The sequence below is a fragment of the Amblyomma maculatum genome, chromosome 6, assembly GCF_055883805.1.
Source record: "Amblyomma maculatum isolate TAMU_Amacu chromosome 6, ASM5588380v1, whole genome shotgun sequence".
Classification (NCBI taxonomy): Eukaryota; Metazoa; Arthropoda; class Arachnida; order Ixodida; family Ixodidae; genus Amblyomma; species Amblyomma maculatum.
This window is the reverse complement of record NC_139349.1, coordinates 70,716,680-70,725,823: the sequence shown is the minus strand read 5'-3', so window position 1 is coordinate 70,725,823 and position 9,144 is coordinate 70,716,680.

Here is a 9,144-nt window from a genome sequence, read left to right as displayed (position 1 = left end):
TTGGTTGGTTGGTTGGTTGGTTGGTTGGTTGGTTGGTTGGTTGGTTGGTTGGTTGGTTGGTTGGTTGGTTGGTTGGTTGGTTGGTTGGTTGGTTGGTTGGTTGGTTGGTTGGTTGGTTGGTTGGTTGGTTGGTTGGTTGGTTGGTTGGTTGGTTGGTTGGTTGGTTGGTTGGTTGGTTGGTTGGTTGGTTGGTTGGTTGGTTGGTTGGTTGGTTGGTTGGTTGGTTGGTTGGTTGGTTGGTTGGTTGGTTGGTTGGTTGGTTGGTTGGTTGGTTGGTTGGTTGGTTGGTTGGTTGGTTGGTTGGTTGGTTGGTTGGTTGGTTGGTTGGTTGGTTGGTTGGTTGGTTGGTTGGTTGGTTGGTTGGTTGGTTGGTTGGTTGGTTGGTTGGTTGGTTGGTTGGTTGGTTGGTTGGTTGGTTGGTTGGTTGGTTGGTTGGTTGGTTGGTTGGTTGGTTGGTTGGTTGGTTGGTTGGTTGGTTGGTTGGTTGGTTGGTTGGTTGGTTGGTTGGTTGGTTGGTTGGTTGGTTGGTTGGTTGGTTGGTTGGTTGGTTGGTTGGTTGGTTGGTTGGTTGGTTGGTTGGTTGGTTGGTTGGTTGGTTGGTTGGTTGGTTGGTTGGTTGGTTGGTTGGTTGGTTGGTTGGTGAAGCCTTAGTCACTGTGCGTGAAACGATTTTCGACCGTGGCTCTTTAACAACGCCACTGCGAAGTGTGATAAGCGTACCACCCTCCGTGGTAGTACGCTTTCATTAATGCGAAAGCATTACTTCGCTATGTTCACAGATTTCTGTCCGCAGGCCGTGTCCGCAAAATCGTGTCCTCAGCAGTTGTGAGTAATTGAGAAGTGGTAGAGGTTAATGAGTGATGTCAATCTACAGAGGGTAACGTGATGTGTCCGAACAAATAATTAGGCCAATAAGTTAATTAGATAATTAGAATAACTAGTTCACAAAAAAAGAAAGGCGCCGTACGTATCTGTCACACTTGTTCTGTGGGCACCTGAACCGCGCCCTAAGGGAAAGGAGGGAAGTGGGAGTAAAAGCGGAGAGAAAGGGGTGCCGTAGTGGATATGACGTTAAGGATTAACGTCACGCAACCGGACGTAGAGCCGAAAAAAAGGGCATAGGAAGGGATTTGCGCGCAATTTGAAAGTAGCAAGGACTAAAATGGGTAGACAAGAAGTGAATTAATGTGAGGTAGACGACGTGACGTCTAGCAACCGGAAGTAGAGCCAAAAAATGGCATAGGAAGTACCAAAGACTAAAATGAGCAAAAAAGAATTGAATTAAGCAACTAGAAGCAACTAGAAGCAACCGGAAGCAACCAATAGCAGCATCCGTGCCTTCGCATTACTCCAATGCAGATTCTGCAATGCTTTTTTTCACAGCTACTCGATCATGTGTTGTACTTACCTGCATTACTGCCAGCTCCGCTTGGTGACGTAAAGGTAGGCAGCGCTGCTACTGGCTTGTGCTCGCTGGTAGCCAGAAAGAGCTGCGTCCCCTCATCGTCGGATTGCGTGAGCGTGTGGGTCTGCGTGGAGGGCTGGCGCTCTGCCGGCGTCATGACCTCCAACCGGGCATTCTCTTCTCCAGAGGCTTCGGAAAGACGCCTTCGTGAGCCGCGAGTCTTGGTGCCCCTGCAACGCTTGGACTTTTCCTTGCGCTTCGACGCCGATTTTCGCCTACTCTTGGAGCGCTCTTCAACTTCTGGAACGATTATGGTGGTATCATGCCCTTGGGGATCTGAGACGTTGGTCGAAGTTGTTGACTCCTTAGATAATGGCATAAAATTGGTCGAAGACGCAGGATCCATTCTCTTCTTCTGCTTCCTCGAAGGCTCTTCGCACGTGCGTGTGGCCAGCGGAGCCCAGCGTGGGCTGTCTGCTATTGGTGCTGAACAAAAAAAAAAGAACCTCTCCCGGCCTATGTCACGAATGACGTATCGGAGGAGGGACGCAGTAGGCGGCCGCCCCGTTGTGGAATGATGATGATGATGATGAAAGCACTTACTAGTTTGCTTCACTGCCCTTCCCAACGAATCGTGCTGAATGCTGGCCAATCGAGCTCTAAAAGCCCCCCCCCCCCCCTCCCCCGCCCTGGCGGCACGCGATCAATTGCAGCGCTTTTAGAGATTCTTGCTCGGCATTGAATTTAATCCAGTTCAGTAGGCCATGTTTAAGGAGCTAGCTCTCTCTCCAAACGGCTCCGAAGGTCACGCCAGCGGCATGATCGCAGAAGTACAACAGCATCCCTTGACGGAACCGGCAACCTGCAATGGCCAGGCGGCGCTAGTGGATGGATGGATGGAATATAGGAGCGTCCCCTTTGAAACGGGGTGGTAGCAGTAGCTATCATGCTCATTTTCCTCCCTATATCTTAATTATTGATTTATAATGGTTAGCTAAACCATCATTCTATTTATTAAACTTTTTTTCCTACAATACTAACATTATGTCGCTTCTCTGCTTTTAAGCCACTAATCTTCCAGTTGTTTTTTGCTAGTTTCCACCGCCGGTTTATTCACCTGGGCACTGTTATCTCTAAACCCCAGAGCTTCAGGAACAGTGATTGCGCCTGCATCAACTTCCGGATGGATACCATTACATTCGAGTATAATATGATCAATTGCTTCACTGGAGTTTCCACATACAGCACATGCGTCATCTCCATTGTTAAATTTCTTTTTGTAGCTGCGTGTTCTAAGGCACCCTGATCTAGCTTCAAAAAGTAGGGCATGCTGCCTCTTGAGTTATCAAAGAAATCTTCCTTCCTGATCTGCATTTTCCACTTTCGGTAGAATTCCACACTCTGTTTCTTTTCCATCGAATTTATCTAATTTTTACCTTCTGTGTTTTTCACCTGTTGCTTAATGCTCTTTATTTCTCCGTCCTTGTGACTAGCATACTTACTAGTTAGTTTCCTAGTTCTTTTCCTCCATTGTGAGTCAACGCTTTTTAAGTACAGGTATTTAAATACTTTAGCTGCCCATTTGTTACTGTCCAATTTCCTCAGGCGTTCCTCATATAATATTTTACTTTGAGCTTCCCGTACTTCGAAAGATGCCCAGCCCATATCTCCCTGTACCGCCTCATTTGTAGTTTTGCCGTGGGCACCTAGTGCTAATCGTCCAACGGATCTCTGATTTATTTCTAATGTCGACTGTACCTCTGAGTTTAGGCACAAAACCGCATTTCCGAAAGTAAGTCCGGGCACCATAATTCATTTCCAAATACCCCTCAAAACCTCATACCTGTTGTATCCCCACAATGCCCTATGCTTCATTATCCCGGCATTCCTGCGCCCTTTGGCCTTAGATTGTTCATGCATTCCAATGTATGCCAACCCTTCGTTTACCCATACCCCCAGATATTTATATTCTGCTACTCTGGGTATTTCTTGGCCTTGTATTTTAAGACCCTGATCAGTTGAACCTTTGAAAATCATCAGACCCGACTTAACGGCGCTAAAACAGAAGCCTAGAGCATCCCCTTCGTCTCCGCAATACTTTACTAGAGTTTGCAATTCTTCCAGACTCTCAGCTCACAATATCGTCTGCATACATCAAACCGGGGAGGCGCTGCTCTACCGCCTTTCCACCTAATCTATATGACAGGTTAAAACCTAGGTTACTGTCTTGTATCCTCCGTTCCAGGTTTATCATATAAAGCATGAACAGCACCGGTGATAGAGGACAGCCTTGTCTTAATCCTTTGCATACTTTGACATCCTCCGTACTTTTTATCCCTTCCCACGTAATTTCTACTTTGTTATCCCGGTATATTTCCTGTAGGAACTCTATTATCTCATAACCGATATCTTCTTCTTTTAATATGTTCCACAGGAGTTCCCTGCTTACGTTGTCGTACGCCCCGTTTATGTCCAGGAAGTCCAAATACAAAGGTCTATTTTCCACTCTAGATATTTCGATGCATTGGGTAAGCACGAACAGGCTATCATCTAAGCGCCTACCATTTCGAAATCCGTTCTGAAGTTCTCCGAGTATCTTGTTACTTTCTACCCATGCTTGAACCTTTAATTTCACCGCCTGCATGGCTAACCTGTACATAACAGATGTTATGGTAATCGGCCTGTAGGATTTTATTTGCATCCTGTCTCCTTTCCCTTTATAAATCAAATTCATTTTACTCTGCCGCCAGCTGTCCGGAATTTGCTTATTCGTTATGACTGTTTTCAGAGCTTTTAACAACATTTCCTTACTTTTTGGACCGAGTTCATTAATAAGCTTGATCGGAATTCCATCTATTCCTGTAGATGTGTTTTTAGGAATATTTTTTTCTGCCTTTTTCCAGTTTAGATTGGTCAGTTCTAAGCTGCTTTGTATTCTGCTACCTTGCGTTGCTTCCTGATTTGCGGAGATTACCCTGTCGTCGCTCTTAAATGACTCGGCTATAACCGATGTAATGTAGTTGAGCGCAGCGTTCAGCGCCGCCAACGGCGGCGCCGAGTTATTTGAGGCGGCCGGCGTGGTCGGGTTGCACACGCGTAGTATGGCGGGAAGCATGTCGGCTGTCACTTTCTGCGGTTTTAAGGCAATCGAATGTCTTGAGAGCTACTTCCGAACGCCAATACTCTCGAAAGGACATCGCCTGTTCGAGAGTGGTCATGTTTAGAACGTGAACGGTGCCGACGTCACCGCGAAGTGTGCGCCGCTCGCGACGAAACCGCGCGCATGACGTTGAATTTCGCATGAGTAAACGGAGCGCTTTTCTTTAACGATATTTATTGCCTCAGGGCACCAGTGGGATATGTGATGAATAAAGAAATGATTAAATGAATTGAAAATGTTGGCTGATGTAAACGGAGCTTTTCATTTGCCTATTACGTTCACACCTAATACCCAAACATTGAAAGTGCAGAAAGAACCTGAGAAGAGATTGATCGCCTGTTTTGTTTTTTGTTTTTGTTTTTTTTGTTCTTACAGTTTGATTACAGCAGCATAATATTTTCCTCCCGGTTTCGCTTTACAGTTTAATACCATGACGAACACTTTTGTTCGTGGTGCGCAGGAAGGCGGGTGCGGTTCCCGCTACAGATGTCGTGGCGATTGCAAGCACTGTGCGGTTGTAGCGTGTGTCATAAACGAAAACGGGCATGTAATTTGGACCTCCATACCTCAAGCGTGGGGAAAGCCGAAGGATTATGCTGGCACTAAACGACAAAGCTTCCATAAGATGACGTGCTACTAATGATGGAACGGTCTATCGTCTGGGTCAAGAAACTTTTGAGCAGCTTGAGCAGTCGGTACAAGAAATGTTTCTGTAGTACAAGAAAGAACTACAGAAAGAAGTTCCTGTTCGGCGTACACGGTAGCACGGGCCTCCACACACCGCCAGTTCGAATTTTTCAGCACCTTAAGAACTAATTTACAGATAATTATGCTTATCAAAATCTGTAATTGGAAGTTTTGAACGTATTTTGGCTTTTAAGGTCCCGAATAGACACCGTATTAGACGTCCGGTTCAGATAACCCAAGAGCAAATTTCTTTTTATTTCCCCTCCGATAAAATGCGACTGGAATTAAATGCTGCGGCTGCGCGACTTTGTTTCTTTTCTGAACATTACGTCCTTCAGTAGAAAGACAATGCCACTCAATCCTGCACAGCATATACCAGTACACGCCAAATTTTACAGCGCGGAGGGCGTAGGCCGTGGGCCGCGTGGGCCGCCCCGAATCAGAAGTTTATACCGTTTCCTTCGCTCAGCAGGCAATCGTCTTATTTTAACCCCTTCGTGTCTGTACGCCATCGACCCCTTAAGACAACGAATTTCAGTTAAAATACTGTCTCACAGCCATTATCTTCTTTTCTCATTATTTTTTCCGGGTTCTCCCCAGGAAGCGGTACGCTTGGGTCTCCTTCGCGTTTGTGGCAGTCTTTCTCGCCGCCCCTCTTCTCACTTACGCTCTTGCCCACCAAAAGACGGGTTTCCTTCGGCGCGCCCCCATCGCCACGTGCCTCCCTGACGCCACATTGTTTGCAAACAGGGAGAGGTCTTACAGCCTGTAGCAACTTAGACGATAATGGGTTCTTGAATGCAATTATATAATGCCACGCGTGATAGTACGGCGATTTTTAATACAGGAATGCATTTAACGGCTCCGTTTTCTACTCCCATTGTATACGTCACGTTTCAAAGCCAGTCTAGTGAGCTTTCCACGCTTCCAACCAGAAAATGTTACAGGACAACCATTGGCCATGCGTGACGGTAGGTCAATTTTTATGTGAAAGCTTCACTACGCTGTTGTTGTTGTTGTTGTGGCTGTAGGAAGAAGGAAAAGAAAACGCACGGGCCTGCTACTGGCTCTGTAGCTGAGCCACCTCCGCTGCTTCGTGCGGACAGAAGAGAGGAAGTAGAGGAGAAATAAAAAGAAGAGGGAGAGAAAGACGCGCGCCGCAACAGCCTTCGTCCACCACATAAGCGGTGGCGGGTGCAATGACGGCCCACAACAGATACAAATTCGGTAGCTGGCTAGCCCCCGCTGCAAGCGGCGTTGACCTACCGTTCCTGCCCCGCAGGGCCGTCCGAACTAAAATAAGACGACTCTTGACCTACATCGACACATAAATGTCGAAGCTCGGCGCTGCCAAGTCACGAAAACAGTCATTGATGCGTAAGATGACTTTCAAATGAGGAGGCCTCATTGCACCTATTTGCAAACACTGCTCACAACGGGCCACATTCATTTACATGGTGTGGATATGTATACGACACAACGCAGATAATACAGCTACAGTGGATGCGTGGGAGTCCCTCCTGCGTACCACCGAGCTCGCCCAACAGCACCAGCTCATTTTGCGCGCATTGGAGGCCGCAGAGTCCCAAGGGATCCCTGCTGACCTTCTCTAAGCAGTGCAACTAGTCTTTCCCCTTCTGGTTCCCCTTCTTTGGGGGTAAATAAAGAGTTTATCATCATCATCCTTCGGCGCCATGCTTGCCTCCACTGCTGCGCGTCGACTGAATTCGCGCGAATTGTAAAGAAAGCTACGTCATGCTGCTGGCAAAAAAAAAAAAAAAAAAAAAAAACTGATTCCGAAACTTCAGCGCCGATATTTTGCTTTACTGAATACTGAATGATATTACTCGTCCAGAAGCGGCCTGAATTTGTAAGGATCGGCAGTTCACGCCATCTTCCAAATTAAATTACCGATATATAGTCGTTAAGGACTGCCACCGCTTCCGCATAATATAATCCGGCACGGTGGCTACAACTGACTTTGAAGTTTGGTTGCTCAGTGCATTGTTGTGAGATATCCTTCTATAAGACGACCTCTTTTCGATGGCAAGGAGGTGCAAAAGCATTTCTTGTGCCACATAAGCGCACGCTAAATAAATTCGGATGTTCGAATTTATCGGGACCCTTCCAATACGGCATTCTTATAGCCCAAGTACAGTTTCAAGATGCAAAATCTCATATACCACTCCTCCCCCACCACTGAACCAGGAGAAAGGTAAGACGTACCGGGCACAGAAAAAGCATGCACAAAGAGAAAACTACATTTAGATATTATTATTTGCCATCTTCAATCGAAAGAATGAGTTTTCGTGCATCGATAGACTTTTTTCAGGGTTACAGAGCCGCGCCAGGCATCATGGGCAGGGCCGCCCGCCTATTGTGTAGGGAATTCTGTGCAAGCGGGACCCGGATGACGTTTGCATATTGCAAATTTAATGCAGTCGCATAATAAAGCACGTTTCGATGCGCCAAAATGGCATCATGCAACGGCACAGTACATGACATGCATGGGGTAAAAAGGCAGCGGCAGCGCAAAGCTTAAACTTATCTCATGTTACGCGTAGCCATCAATGAAGCTTTCTGTATCGTGTACTGCACGGTTAGCTGTTTTGCATACTTTTTAAGTGTGTCGCTGTTCACGCGGGAAAGAAAGCATACAGGCGATGTCATACACGAACTGTTCACCCCCCCCCCCCCCCCCTCTCTCTCCTATGTTTCAGAAAAGGGGAACATGAATTTTAAAATGCAGGATTTTTTAGCTATCCAGATGGCTTTATCAGCATTTGGATACAATTTTTGGCTGACAGAAAGCATGACAATGATGCTAACTAATTCTCTCCATGGTTAACTAAAATACTAACAGTTTGCTAGGGTACTCACATGCATGGCCGGTTTCGAGCGGCGGCGGTGGCTAAATTATTTGCAACAGAGTTCTCCGTCACATGGGAATCGGTGAAAGGAAACGCCGGGAGTTTTTCAGACGGGGACTTACAGAACTTGTCGCAGCAGTAAACATATGGCACAATAATCACACGATAAAAGGAGGGTTCGGACAATAGGCTGGTCCCTTATACTCTCGGGGCAGAGCTAGGCACATCGTTCGGGGATGCATATATCATAGCAAAGGAAATAAAGTTGTAACGTGTGACAGAAAACGTACGTCTAGACCGAAAGAAAGGACGAAAGTACACTGCGGTCCAGAAAGTCGACCACTGTCAAGAAGTCAGCTTCTTCGTTCCAAACTAGCCGCAGAGTTTAGCAACGTATGTGGCGGGTAAAGACATTTGTCGTGAACCTTTCTGGCATCCCGTGCATGAGGACGGCAAACAATGCCGTCCCGCACGCCTCAGAACCGGAAGACAGGTTACGGTGAACGCGCTGGTCGAAGTGCAGAAAAAAAATGCGATAAACTCGAGCTAACCGAACTTGCAACGGGTCTGCAACCGGCCTGACTTGCCAACAGACACATGATGCCACCCGAAAATGCCGCACGTGCGGAAGCAGACAGAGTAGTGTTCGAAAACGAAAAAAAAAATAAAATAAAAAAAATGGCGCCACTCTGGCACGTTTCGAGATACATGCATACAGGCGAAATAGGTAGTCCACGCTCGACCACTACAACTCTAACAGGCTGGCAGGATTCGATGCACCGCAGCGAACAATGGATGCGACGGAAACAGCATGCAACGCGCTCGTTTCGTTTCCGATAGCGAACAGACCTGAGAGACCAAAAGGGCTCATGTGAAAAGTTCTGCGCTTCTGCAGCCTTATCGTCATTGCAATTCTCTGATCCAGAACTTTGTGATCCCCCGATACAAAGGAGAATGGCCGCATCAGCATCATCATCATCAGCTTTCCTATTACATCATGGAAGAAACAAGATTACATCAGT